The 15,211-nt window shown below is 40.3% G+C and overlaps 1 protein-coding gene across 8 annotated transcripts in view; it reads right to left on the bottom strand.

Moving 5' to 3' along the window:
- The window catches only part of epb41l2 (erythrocyte membrane protein band 4.1 like 2), a 40,441-nt gene extending 31,035 nt beyond the window's left edge, over positions 1-9,406 (bottom strand). For 7 of the 8 annotated variants that reach the window (XM_028398174.1, XM_028398178.1, XM_028398182.1 and 4 more), the window contains exon 1: positions 9,238-9,406. The gene's annotated coding sequence lies outside the window, so the exon portion shown is untranslated. Of the gene's footprint in view, positions 1-282; positions 511-9,237 lie in introns of those variants that run through there. The other variant, XM_028398175.1, reaches the window with a different exon arrangement.
- Positions 9,407-15,211: the final 5,805 nt, after the last annotated feature.

Genomic DNA, 15,211 nt, shown 5'->3' with positions numbered 1-15,211 from the left:
CTCAAAACCTCACAGCCAACCGGCTAAATCAGACATGTGCATTGTTATTTTGATCTTTCTCTCATCTATATAATTTGGTTTTAGTTGGATGTTGGGCTGTTGCATAAGACTGTGCTGTTGGATGACTACAAAAATGAAAACCTTTAACAGAGCCCCCGTTATAAACTTTACTGCTACCACAAGACAGAGACAATTCTTACACTCAGCTGTCACACCTGCCCTGTTAACATTTATTTTCAAATGAATGGGAGGTTAGATGAACTGACGAACTAATGACCTTACCTACTGTTGTTTCTGTTGCTCTCTTTTTCACCTGTGCCTCCTTTCCTTTTGCCACTTCCTTCTCCCTCTTCACACCTCGTGGTTGCCCTCTGTTTGTTCTTTTTCCTCTCTGCCTGTAAATCTCTCTATTCGTCTTTCTTTCCTTCACTTTCGCTTCCCACCTCTTAGCAAATGCCTGCCCTACAAACTGTCATTGCCACTTTCTCTCCTCCATCCTCTCCACTCTCCCTCGGAGCACTGCTTCCCCCAGGACTGACGCTGGGAGAAACGAGGGCAGAAAATGAGAGGGAGCATGGGAGGGTGGGGGTGTAGATAGTAAAAAAGAAAAGTGTGTGAGAGAAGAGCAGTGGCAAGAGAAGAAGATGGAGGGAGGAGGAAGATGGACGAGACACAAGCGAGAGACTCCATCAACTGCACATGCTCACCGTGTCAGATTACTATTAGACATTGTCATGAAGCTATTTACCATAATTCACTTTTTGGTTTTTGCAACTGTATTTTTAAAGAGAATACTAATACATACAATTATTTTTTCATAGCTTTGTACGTATATACTGTTACGAACAGTATGCCCTGCTAGAGTTGCCGTTTTTACTCCTCTAATGCCACTTAGCAGGCGTATGAGTCAGGCGAATTCACATTAGGCAGCTCCTGCACCTATAACTTTATTGCTGTCCAACTGGGTTTTAGGGTTGTCATTGTAGCAACAACAACTTCCTGGCCTGGCCTGGCCTGGCCTGTGGCCAAGAGATAAAAATTTATGACAAGGAGACAAAGGAGTGACTGAAAAGAAACAGAAGACTGGCTGTAATGGTTAAGAATTTTATTTGAAAAATAAAAATGCCAACTCTCAGTCTGCATGGTTATATTCCTCAGTCCGCCTGCCTGATTCTATACGGCATGGTGGGGGAGAAGAGAAAGAGGGAGGAACTGGTTTCCACGGCAACGACATTCATGGACTACAACAATAAATCCCCATGGAGAGAAGAGATTACCACAGCAAAAATACAGATTAGTGGACAAGTGCATAAGTGACAATGGAGATTATTACCATGTCTAAACCCATTTCAGACCATGTCAGATTTACAGCTGATATTTCATGCCAGGCCTACAGGCACTGGCACAGCTACTGCTCACTGCCACCACTCAGCCTCACTGATGCACCACACACCCCACAGAAAAGGCTCCTCTCTCTCCAGATCTTTATTGACAGCATGTCCGATTCCTGCTCCCTGTTAAAATGACAAATGTTTTACTGAGCCAGTGGGCTTATTTATTTAAAAATCTGCCTTTGGTAAAAGCAATCAACCTGAAGAGGGTTCTGACTTAAAATGAACATAATGAGAGCAACAGCCACACCAAATGAATCAGGAGATGAAATCTGGGAAGCTAATTATACTGTAAAAGTACTAACGAGTGTTATTATGACAGTATTATTAATCATGTGCATGTTTCAAACACTGCCCTCTTTATCTGTGCTTTGAAGGAAAATAGGGAAATGTATTCACTGTATGACAATCAGCGTAATGCATTCCTTCTCTTCTAATTGTCTTCTAAACATTAAAATTTCTGTGGTTGAATTCACACCCACTCACTAACACACTGTTTTCAGTAGCTTGCCAAAGAACACTTTTAGCAAGTGAAGGGGCCAAGAATTGATCCGCCAACCTAGTGACTAGTGGACAACTGCTATTCTACCGATACTGAACGGGCTCCAAAACCAATTAAATGTTTGAACCAACCACATCTTAGGGGTGTAAAACCTTGATTACATGCACATATGTGACCATTTCTTGTTTGTTATGTGTTAAAAGCTGTTGCATCGAGCTACAAAAGTAGTTTCTGACAGCTGCTATCAATGGGGTCCAATAAAAAAAGCACTTTTATATGACTAGCATTTATTCAGCTAACAAATTAAAAACGCCAATCTGGCAGATCGTACTGACACATCCTCAACCACCGCTAACAGCTTTCTAAATTCTTCCGCACAATCCAGCAGCTGACCGTTACTGTGCCACGGTAAGGTTTTGAAATAACCACTCACATACAGCGTTTAGAGTCCTAATCTGTGCTGTTCTCTTGTATGATCTGTCCATCTGTCACGCCATGACACATGCAGATTTGCCAGCCATACAAATATGCACACACATAAACAGATTCTGAAACACAAGTAAACAAACACTCTTAGAATCACTGATAAAATAACCAGATGTGGATTTGAGGTCTGAAACACACACACACACACACACACACACACACTCACACATCATCATACGCAGCCACACACTGCTGGTGTGAAAATTCAGAACGCACCCATCCCCTTACACTGCACTCTGACCCTCAAACTGAGGATTACACAAAGGATAATCCCTGTGTATGTTTGTGTGTCTGTCTGTCCGTCTCTCTGTCTCTCTGTCCATTCATCCCTTCATCTCCCCCTGCCTCTGCTTCCATCTACATTTCATTTCGATCTTTCACTGGCTTCAAACCAGCACAACTGGTGTCTCCTTGCTTTTAGTTTGAGCTTTTCCAAATGAAACTTCAGCGTCCAACTTATTCTTAAGTGACAAATAGTATGTCATCACTTAAGTTACTGTATCATTACTGTCGAGTCACAACTACTATGGAGTGCAACAACAACAACAGCAGTCTCTTTGCAACTCAGCACTATAACAATGCTGCAGGTCTAACCATAGTGGATGGATACTACATTTGGACTGCAAGTAATAATTACTAGTGCCTAACTTATATGGGTTTTCGAGGCCAACACCAATACTAATTTCTTTATTAAGTAAAAGGATCAATCAATTGATTCTGATATAACTTATTTTATTTTATTTTTTAAATTGAGGGTGTGTGAGGAGATAACTTACAAAGAGGGAATGTTTTCACACCGCAGGAGTGAAGGTTTACAGACTTACGGTGCACTTCAAGGTGTGTGTGTGTGTGTGTGTGTCACACAAAGTTTAAACATTAACTGTAACCAGCTTTAGCTTTGTCTCATCAAGACGTGAAAGTGAAATCTGGAATGATAAAGTGTAGAATTTGAGTATTAAGTATAATGTTTAAAGTGTAATAAAACTGTTAAATCTAAATATTTCATGTATTCGGCCTTCTAGTGCCAAGTCTCTCTCTCCTTCTATGTGTGTGTGGGTGGGTGCGAGAATAATGGGTCAGCTCATAACTACTATTGTTAACCGCTAAACACCACTATTCAGCGATTAAAGCAGTCAGGCGCAAGTGCCCTGTCTGTGTGTCTGTGTGTGTGTGTGTGTGTCCCTATGGCAAACAAAGAGAGAAACTATGGGTGGGTCACACAAGTGAACATGATAGTTTTACTGTGTGTGTGAGTGAGGCGGTGAAACAAACAAAAAAAAAGATGGAAAAGAAGGTAAAGAATAAAGGAGGCATTAGCTTGAAGGTGAGAAAGAATGAATAAAAGCTGAAGAAAGGCAGTGAAACTCTTGGCGAAACTTGCCAGCTCAACAAGTAACAGTGGGTGTGGCGTTGCTATGGGAACGTACCTACATCCAACAGAGGGTGGCAACGACAGGTGCTCAGGAAAAACAAATGACTTCATATGGCCATCAAGGCTCATTACCGTGTGGCAAGCGGATGCAGGTGGACGGATGGGTGGGTCATCAAATATTGATTAGTTTGCAAAGCGTTCAGTCTGTTCTAACAGGAAACTGTCGAAAGATGATATTTCTCACCCATAAAAGCAGATTATTCTACCACACAGTGTGTATTTTCGCCCAAATAAATATGCAACTGGACTAGTTACCACATTATTCCAATCATTAAGAAAATGATCTGGCAATGAAAGTGCATCAGCATCACTAATACAGATTCAAGAGCAAGCTCTCCAGTCCTGCGTCGCACTCCAACATGCACACACATCGTCATTGCAGCAGCCTGCCATTTATTTTCTGACTCAACCCTGAACTCTAAATTTAGACAATCCCCTTGTGAAGACCATAAAATGCCCTCATTTATAGATCCCCCTGCTGCTTTCTGCCAGAAAACATTCCCTTATTAGCCAAACATCTTAGAGTGAAAGATGTTGCAGTGACTCCGCTCTTCTCACACAAAGCAAATGACATGACCAGACAGATTATTTAGGCGTCTGGTATCAGCTAATCCCAGACCACTGACCTCTAACCTTTAACCAGGAAACAGGAAGTAACCCTCTCTCCCAGCTGATACTCCATCTCTCCATCTCTATCCTTCTAACTTTGAGTTTCATTTTGTTAGCCACACACGTAATCTATGACTCTCTCCCTCTCTTTCAGGAGAAATCTGTCCACATAAAAACAGGAAATGACTGAGAACAAAACATCCGTGAAATCATTTATTGTTATTGCATGTTCCTGAGTTGTGTCACTGAAAAAAAAGAAAAAACTGACTGACTATTCTGGCAGGTTATATGAATTCAGGGTTCTTTTGAAGTCACAGCCTCTCTTTGGAGTAATTTTAAAATCATATTTTTTTCCTAATGGAGTCTGGCACCTTTAAAGGGAGAGATATATAGTGGCTCCTAGAGATGTTGATATTGAGGTGTTTTAGGCACCTTCACAGGCTAATAATTGACTTCTACTATGTCAGTTTTACAACTTAATATGATTACTACCTGCAAAAACATACTTGATTTGTGGGAAAGACTCGACTTTCTGTCTGTCAGTCCTCCCCTCCCACACACACACACACACTAACAGTTCACAGAGTTCTTTACGCACATTCCAAAATATCTGACAAACTTCAGAGCATCTCAATAGTGACTAATGAGGACAACTGTGCAGGGCTGCCCTCCCACTCAACCTTCTCGCCCCAGACACTCCTCCTCTCGCTTCCTTTTCCTCCTCTCATTGCATCTTCTTTATCCCTCTGCACCTTTATAGTCATCTCCGAACTTCCCCTGACTTCTTTTTTCGACAGCTCAATGAATGTATAATCAACACATGATGAATAAATTAGGTGAATGAACAAAAACTTGACCCAAATTTTTTTTCACGTTACCACCCTTAGCTTAACTCTTGTTTAGATTTAAAGGATCGCAACAATAAATTTAAGTCATTTTTTCCCTATTTCTCTCTCTTAGCTGGATTTTAAGGCACAAAGTTATATGCCACAACATCAGATATCTGCATTAGCGGCACAATATTATCAGTTTTTTGGCTGATAGAATCCAAACCTCTGTGCCAAGATTTCCTCGTGTTGCTCCCCAAGTTGTGGCCTTTAAAAAGATGAAGGCTTTGGCCCGTCCTGCCCTGTTCTGTTCAGCCTCTCTCTGTGAGAATGTGACCCTATGCTGATTAATCTCTTTTTAACTATGGTTGGCCCCACGCCAAAGCCACAGGCCCCCACTCTCGCTCTGTTTTTTATTCTATCATTTCTTTCAGAGCTGGACACTTGCTGTGGAAGGCAGTTTGCCCTCTCGTTCTCCCTTTCTGTTGTAAAATGCTACCCTTCGGGACAAGGGCTTTCTATTCTCTCTACACCCACTCATTTAAGAAAAAAAAATACTGATTTCTACCACTAAGTCGACCAAACTCTATTCAATTTAACACTGTTAAAACTTGATTAAACACAATTAAGGCGGTTCTATGTTAAGGTTTTCACATAAAAGTGTCCCCCCTCTTATCCAGAGGGACTGTTCTTCTCCAACAAGCATCTCTGTCCCTCTTTAACTCTCTCACCTCACCCTGCTCGCCTCACTGTCTCTGCAGCGGTAATAAGCTGAACACTGCATTACAGCCTCCATTCACCCATGTCTCTCTGATCTTCCCTGTGCAAACGCTGTAGTGACCACAGCCCATGCATCCCTGAAAGCTGGAGGCTAATGCCTGCCCGTCACGGCTGACTGCTACACTGTACAATATGTCCACCTTAATAATTGTTGTGACTGCCGCACTGTCACTACAATCAAGGAGGAGATGAAAGCCTTGAAACTGTGCTTTGTGGTTACGGCAATGAGCTTTTTCCCTGATGGGCAAAAAAAAAAAAAGTTGCAGTCAAGTGGATTTGAGACACCATGTGGGTGGACTGAATGTTTCTGCTACTCATTCAAATCGATGTGGGACAGTAGGACCATTTATGTGTGTCTGAGTGGACGTGATGTGTTTTGCTCCTGTTGAACCCACGGGGTCAGGATGAAAACACACTTACACGAACAAACGCGCACACACACACACACACACACAGGGATGTTCCCATAGCCTTTCCGAATGGTTAAGCAATTTCTCTCACTCTCTGTGTCGCTCTCACTCATTCTCTTGCTTCTTCTGTTTCTGACTCTTACACACTTCTTCTCTATTGTGGTCCATCCCTTATCAATTTGTCACTTCAGCTCTATTTTTTTCTATTTTTAATCTCCCTGGGTTCAATAATAAGACAAGGAAAAAAGTGTGTTTAGATTTTTCTGTCACCTAATGCTGTAGCTTTATAATATTAACAAGTAAAATATTCATTCAGCACCTGTTGCTGTGTAAAAAAAAAAAAGTTTCTACATTGACAGCTGTGATGTGTGACCAAAAATACAGCCATGCACTCATTTTTGCAAGCCTAGAGTTAAGTTCCAGCTACATTTAATGAGCAAATTCTCCCACCAGAAAAACCAATTAAGGCTTCTCATTAGTGGCTGTGACAGAGCTACTACTGTTCTGCACATCCTGAGAGTCTGAGAATAAACATGGCACTGATGATTATAGATAAACTACACACACACACAGTGGTAAACACGCCCCGGAGACAATCTACCACTAACTTTCCTTTATAGCTAATCCTTCCAGATTACATCAGTTTTAATTTTGAGTGACAAAACATGTTGCACAGCCACAGCGATGCATTCCAGTGCATATGTTGTCCATACAACATATGCACTGGAATGCATCGCTTCTTCTTCTATCATAAAAGTTGCAATGCAACACAAAATATGGCTTCTTTGAAGCGTGCTACATCCATCGCGTGACATTTTACATTAAAGGTAGGGTAGGAGATTTTGAAAACTCAGTGAGAGTCAGCCAGATTTCGAAAGTAAACACACGCCCCTTTCTCTCGGAGCTCACCCCGAAAGCCACGCCTCCCGATCACATGGACGCGCATTACCTGAAGACGAGCTGCGGTCTGTGACTTCGGCCATCATGCACGTATCTCTCTGGTGAGAGGAGAGCAGGAAGAGAGTGACAACCAGCCAATACTCCGCGCAGGGTCCACCCGGAGGATTGGCTGATGTTTTTAGCGTTTTATAGCTTCCACAGATGATTCATATTCTTCGTTTTAAAGCAAAACTGCCGAACTAATTGGTTGCTATCAGATTGTAAAGAGAAGTTACACTAATTTAACAAAAAGTGCATCAGAATGAAATCTCCTACCCTACCTTTAACTAGCAAAGTGTCTGCAATTTAATCACCACTGTCATGACAGTAGTAGAGAGCTGTATAGCTGCTTGTGACTCTGTTTTGTAATTTGTTCTCCTCCCCAGGGGTTTTGCACCCAGCTCTTGGGGTTTGGGTGTTGCAACGTGTTAGGTTATTGTAGAACGTTTTAGGTTTATTTTTTTTTGCCCATAGATCCTTCTCTATTTTGGAAAGTTACATTAAATCAGTGTTCGTTAGCAGACACAGACAGTGATTTTTTTATTAATGAAAAACAGATGCCACCAATACACCAATACTCCAATACTCCAATGTTACTACGCCACAGCTGTCCTGGGAATAGTATCCCTGTCTGGCTGACCTCATGACTATCAACCCCACCTTTACTTTAGATAGTAACACAAACACACAACAACAAAACTGACTACAGACAGCACAGAGTGGATGTCAGCAAAATAAGTACAAGGTTAGGTGCACTAATGTAACTCTGTCTGCCCTGTTGTTAGTCACAGTGATGTGGCAGCAGATATCAACTAAATACAACAGCAAAAACACAACTATTGATCAAATCAGACACAGAGAAGTTTAAAAAAAATGCATTAAATCTATTTATCCTATGGATCGGAAATAAATAAGGCACCAGTTGCCATTGACTTTGTACAAGTCAGCACAATCTCAGCTCAGTTTGTGAACTGGTTGAGCCCTTGCCATCTGTCAAAGTATGGCTACTATAGCATGTTTGTGAAGGCTTAAATGAATGACAAAGATGATGAGAAACGTCAGAGACATTGACCACATCTGTACTTTGTAAACAACACTCAAAATAAACTCATTCATAATATGTACAAGTTCCTGAATGACCTTAAATCTGCTCATCTTGTTGGAATAAACAGCTAAGAAGATATGTCCTAGTATTAGCACAGCACAAGGGGGGTGATTGCATCGCTGTAAAAACGCATAAAACACTTTAAAATGTACAGATATTGTTGAACAGCGTGATGTTTTTGCCTTTAAATAACCATTTACTACAACAGGAAGCTGCTACGTGAACTATCTTTACAAAACAAACCAAGCCGGATGTTTGAATTGTGGTTAACGTTAGCATGTTTTTTCTACCGTTACGTTAAGTTAAGTTCACCTAATCATCGACCACACCAGCAAAATATACAACCACCATTAGTAAAGCACCGGAGTGTGTGTGTTTTTTAGTGCCTTTTTCAACGCGTTAGGTGAAGCTAGTTTTACCTGAGCTACGTGAAATGTGTGATGCTAACAGCGGTGCATGAAGGTAGTTTAGGTGATGATAACCGGGATAACATGGAAGGAGATAGGCGCCATATCGAAGGTATGAATGCAGCTATGACCAGCGGCGTTCAGGGAGAAACGTGGTGTTTGTGAGACCGTTTCAAAAAGCCGCTTCAAGTTGAGTGAGTTAACCTCATATTCACCGCAATAAAAAAAACCGAGTATATTGACATTATTATATGCAATGTATATATATATATATATATATATATAAAACTAGCCGCCTTCGCTGATGTATAAATCACGTGACTCAAACAGAGGCCAAATTAAACGTTACCTGTTGAGATTCTCAGCGATGATGCGTCTAAGGGGGACTTTTTCCCAAATCGTGGACTCCCTTTGAGTTCTGCTCCACAAAATACCGTACGTCCCTCTAACCTCAGCCTCCAAAAAAATCTCCACTAACACAGCGGAGGCGGTCTGGCAACAGAGCTCTCAAAGCAAAAAGACGTGTCCATCATCCCCCTAAGACCCGCCCCCATACAGTGAAAAACATCTTTTCGCTGCTTCTCATTGGCTGTCAAGGATTACTGTATTAGAATCAGAGTTCTGATTGGTCGCCGCCATTGTCCTTTGGCGTCAGAGGGGGCGGGGGATTGATGCAGATGTGGTAGAGTTAGTGCAAGGAAGCAGCGCCCTCTGCAGGACAAGTGGGGTCAACTGCAATACATTGATCATTTTTATTTAAATAGTTTTTTTTTTTACTTTTTAAAAAACGACTTTTCTCCAACATCCAGCAACATACTGACTTATTCAGTACTTTTAATTTATTTGATTTGTATTTTTATGTGTTTTATTTATTTTATATGTTGAATTTAATGCATTTTATATTTTTAAATGATTGTTGATATTGTTTTTTGTTTGACATTTATATTATTTGTCTAGCAAATTTTCCTATCCTTTTCAGTAATAATTACCCAATTACCCATTGACAATTTAGTGCAAATTTAATGTAAAAAATGACAAAAACAATTTTGTTAATTTTTTCAATTTTAAATTAAAGTTCTGCAGAGTTTAAGGATATTTAAATCATTGCACCCCATTTGTGCATGATTTTCCACATCAGCTGACTACTCCTCACTCTGTAATAGTCTCTTACAGCTGATTGATACACACAAAGGATGCACTGGTAATTGCATAACACAAGGTACACTGCACACACACACACACACACACACACACACACACCCTTCTTTACGTATATATACCAGCACTCGCATCCAGATTAAAGAAGCTCACGTAATTGGCTTATAGTGTAAGGCAACATGCACATTTGACATCCACCAAAGAGGAGGAGTAAACAACGACACAAGAACATCAAACAAACAACATAAATAAAACAGAGTGATACATATGCAGATTATAATGTCAAGCTATCTTTTAAAAATGTGTGTGTCGACTCACCAGCATGAATCCAGAAGAAACGCCGGCCAGGCAAGCGTGTGCACACAAATACAGAAGAATCAAACACAGAATATCAGACACTGCTGAGAGCCACAGGCCTCAACAGACATGAAATCATGATTATTTCATGACCTGCTGCATCTGAGTCAGTGGCTCTTAGAAATCAAGGTCAGGGTGTGAGTTATTCTAAATGTAAGGTCATCACAAACTGATTTTTTTTCCCCCTATAACGTAGGTTTGGATGAGAAGGAGTGACACAGCTGATTCCTGTCCACCATGACTTAAACCGACCGTGAGAAAACACACACAGCTGAGCTGCGCTCTGGTGTGTCAGTCTTGTATCACTCTAATTTTATTGACATAATAATGTTAGCAGAAATTAAACACACCCACACAGATCACATACACACACATGGCTAAGAGAATTCAAGTCACCTCCCTCTGTGAGAGGAGTCTTTCACTATTTCTTGCTAGAATTTTCTAGATGTCTAAAAGACACACAAAAACTCTTGAAAGCCAGAAAGGTGTACCTGATCAGCAGAGGTTCCATATTGCACAAATAGTTCCCACAGATGAGAATTAAGATCTGATCTATGGTTTCCCTCTCCTCGCTGTCACCTCTTCTAAGCCCCACATAGTGTTCTGCTCTACGCTGACTGGTTAAGCTCACAAGCGTAGAGCTCATCAACCAGGATAGCAGCGGCCTCACATTTAATCAACAGATTGTCCAGAGTGTCTGTAATCTAACAGGCTCCGCTAGCAGAAATTCTGTTTCCTGTGTGCAGAGAGCTACAGAAGGCTAACTGTTCGGTTCTCTCTTCTTCTTTTTTTTTTCCATGCATGCATCGGATCAAGCCAGTGCAGATTCTCTGGAGGATTAGTGGCCAGTCCCTCTGAGGGGAATTACCCTGATACAGCCATCTGGACAGCAAAAGATTGCTCACTAGGACAAATACTGCAACTTCTTGTTAGTCTGTGTCATTCAACCCTTAAAAAAAAAACTAAGGCCTGACAACCTCTGCATCCTCACATAAAACCCATGCATTCAACACACACTTTATAACTGCAATGTCAATTTTGGGTGTTTTTTTTTTCTAATATCAGTGTTTTATCGGCTGCATAAACAGATCATGAATAAAGCTAGAAATAAAATGTCAGCTGATGTTATTCTTCCACACTGAGCAGTCACAGACAGACAGTGCTTCTCTAAGGATTCTGAAGCGTATATAATGTTGTGTTGTGTAATATTGCTTCATATTTCTGTTTCATATTTAGCTGCTGAGGTGCAGGAGTACTTTCAGTGCCAGACTGATCCGTCCTAAATGCACCACTGAGCGCCACAGGACGTCATTCTTTCCTGTGGCCATCAAACTGTACAACTCCTCCCTCTGAGATCAGACAATCTAACACACTGTCTTGTAAATATATCCATATTGGATTTATTGTAGACAAGATTTCATTGCACACAGTATAAGTTGTATTATATATGACTTTCAGTTTTCACTTGCCTGGATTTTACTTGAATGTTTCTTAATGTTTAGAATTTATTAGGTTTTATTTTACTCTTACTACTTTACCTTATTTTATATTTCTAACCTGTTTTTTTGAGTATACATGGAGCACCTGGAATGAAAGCACTTTCCCCCTGGGATCAATAAAGTATTTCTGATTCTGATTCTGATTATGCACAAATATAGAAAATTCTACACAAACCTTCTAGCAGTACTGTATATGTATCAGCTGATGTTATCACCTCTCTGCTGTTTACAGTGTAGCACATGACACACCACTACGATGCCCTGTTTATTCTCTAAACTGGTTTAAAAGTGTTGAAATACACAATAGCTATTTTTCCACTGCAGGAACTCCACTGCAGATATCTTCAGGCTGGAACCTTCCTCTGGAGCTGGAGTTTCTTATATATTGTATCTTAAGAGCTTAGACAGTGTTCTCAACCTATGAAGTAACACTCAAGCCCAAAATAAATATGGGAAGTTATATTCATTTGAGACATGTGGGGGCCATCAAATGCAAAAGTGCCGACTATGGAGGTTCCCAAAAACAGCAGGTAAAACTCAACTCAACAACTGCAAGCAACACAACTGAAGCAAGACAACAACAACACACAGTTGTAAAAGGAAAGTAAACTAAGTGCAGGTTTGTTGTCTCATTGTGTTGCAGTTAATTAGCCTTAAAGTGCTATAAGGATTCTTTAGTGTTAAATATCTAAGCATTGATATTATATGTATATAAGCATTACAAAATTCTTATTTTAAATGCAACAATAGTTCAACAGTGTCCATTAAACAGTAAAAAAATGACCATATTTCTTACTATACTGCAGAGATAGACTAGCACAGTCGCCCTGGTGCTTTTGCACTCATGCACTAAACACACTGAAAGGCATATACCTAGGAAACATATCGCTGTTAAGAACATGTAACAGAAACACACAGAAACTCTCATGCATCCACACACAACACAACAACTATGCACACAGGAAGCTGCATTTTACCTGACAAGCAGCTGTTAACCAGCAGAAACAGGTTACGTTACTGGACTCAGTGTTTCCTTGTGTAGCTCTTCTTCTTCTTCTCCTCCTCCTGCTATCTGAGTCCATATGTGTCGTGCAAATACCAGGACAGTGAGCAAATACTCGAGTCTCCATTCACACCTGTTTGTTTTATGTAGCTCTCTCACTCCCTCTCTCTTCCTCTTACACTTCTTTGTGTGTGTGTGTGTGTGTGTGTGTGTGTGTGTGTGTGTGCAGTAACTCTAAACTCCCAGATCCGGTATCAGATGAGGAAGAAGGAGAAAGAGACAGAACAGAAATCCAACCTGATGCACAGACAGATAAAAACACTGTAAATGTCGTACAGTAAGTCAAGTTGTTGGAATAGTAAAAGAAAGAGGTGTGTGTGTGTGTGTCTCTGTGTGTGTTATGAAGGGGCAGCGAAATAGTTTAGTTTCAAATGCAACCACAGCCTGCAGTGCAATTTAAGCTTTCAGCTGAGTGTGTGTGTGTGTGATACAAGTTTCTCTGTCTTTTGTCTCAATATTTTGAATTTAACTGAGAAGAAGTCACTCAGGATGGATGTAAACTATGTAAATTCTTCTTCCAGCATGATCTGATATGATCACATGATCATGGTTTTGACTGTCACCTATTTAGTCAAGCATTCATTCACCTTGTGTTCATTCTATTTATCTATTTTCTATATTTTTTTTCTTCTTACGTGTGCTGTTGCTGCTGTAACACTGCGAATTTAAAGGATTATCTCATCTTATCTTATCTTATCTTATCTTATCTTATCTTATCTTATCTTATCTTATCTTATCTTATATATTATTTATTTGTTTTTATTTATTTTTTGTTGATTGGTATGTAAATATATTTAGTTTTTAGATTTATTGCCTTGTTTTAGGTGTTTTAAATCCTTTGTTTTAATATGTAAGTGTTTTTTATCACATGTGAACTTTATATATCAATTTTCTGAGTCCAAATTAAAAGGGAAGCATGGTGGTGGTCCTCATTCACTGTCAGCTTCCATAACATGGTGTGACCACTAGAGGGCAGCAACGTCTTATTTCAATACTAAATATTAGGTAAGATAAAATAAAAGAGTAAAAAGTGGAGGCAAATATTTGAGAAGAGAATTTTCTGTCCCTGCAAAGCACTAATTCTTCTCTCAGAGATAATATGTTAATAAATGTGTGTCTGAGGTGAGCAGGGTTTCCTGAAATGGTCACAGACTGCTCTTGTTTGTTTTTTCATTCTTTTACAGTCGAACTAAAGCCAGAAAAATGTGAAGAATTTAGTGTATTTCAAACAGAGAGAGCAGCAGAGAGGCAACACATCTCACTCCAGCTAAAAACTGTAGCTAATTACACACTTTAACCCAGGACATCCACTGTCCCTGTTCTTGACCCAATAGATAGAACATATGAATGTTGTTAATGTTATCACTGCTCTCATACTTAAGTATAATCACATGTTTATTGCTCAAGTCATCTGATTTATGTAGATTAATGCAGATTTATGTCTTAATCTGACTGAGCTGCTTTCAGCTAGAGCATGTTTCCAGTGTTTGCTGTTGTCCTTTTTGTGTTTATATGTTTGTGTGTTTTTGTGTTTTTGTTGTCTTCATCACGCAGAAGCTGAAAAGGAACAACGCAGAATCTTCCAGCAGCCACCTGCTGTCCAGACTCCGCCCCCACATTTCTCCAACAAACTTGCCACGAGTGTTTTTCCTGTCTCAAATGGAAACACTGGAAAGAATCTCATCCTCCCGTATCCATGGTAACAAGCTGAACCATTGTGGCAACTTCCAGAAGCTGGATTTAAACCAGGCTTCAAATCCAGCAGCGACTACTAACAACATACTACATAACATACATAACATCAAACTGCCTGTGATCTCCACTCCATGGTTAAATCAAAGCCAGACCTCAGCCCTCATACCCCCCCCCCCCACACCTCCACCCTCCCCAGCCTCGTGTGGGCCAGAAGTCCTCCAGAATCTGCTAACATCTGGGTTGATGTTACAGTTAAAGGACCTCTAAGAGTTTCCACAGTGTAATTGTAATTATTATCTCAGGGTTTTCAGATTTGTATATATATACTCATGCATCTTTATTTACTGAAAGAATAGAAGAGGATACATTTAGTAGATTATGTCACCATACACATTGCTGGGTGGCTGTTGCCTCAGAGCAAGAAGGTTCCTGGTTTGAATCCAGCTCAGGCATATAAGACCCCATTCACACTGGAGAAATCAATCCGGCTAGAGCAGGATTCGGGCCGTATCTGGATATATCCGGATAGTTTTTTTTCTGAGTCTGAACAA

Source organism: Parambassis ranga, chromosome 24 (genome assembly GCF_900634625.1).
Source record: "Parambassis ranga chromosome 24, fParRan2.1, whole genome shotgun sequence".
Classification (NCBI taxonomy): Eukaryota; Metazoa; Chordata; class Actinopteri; family Ambassidae; genus Parambassis; species Parambassis ranga.
This window is presented reverse-complemented; position numbering and strand designations above follow the sequence as displayed.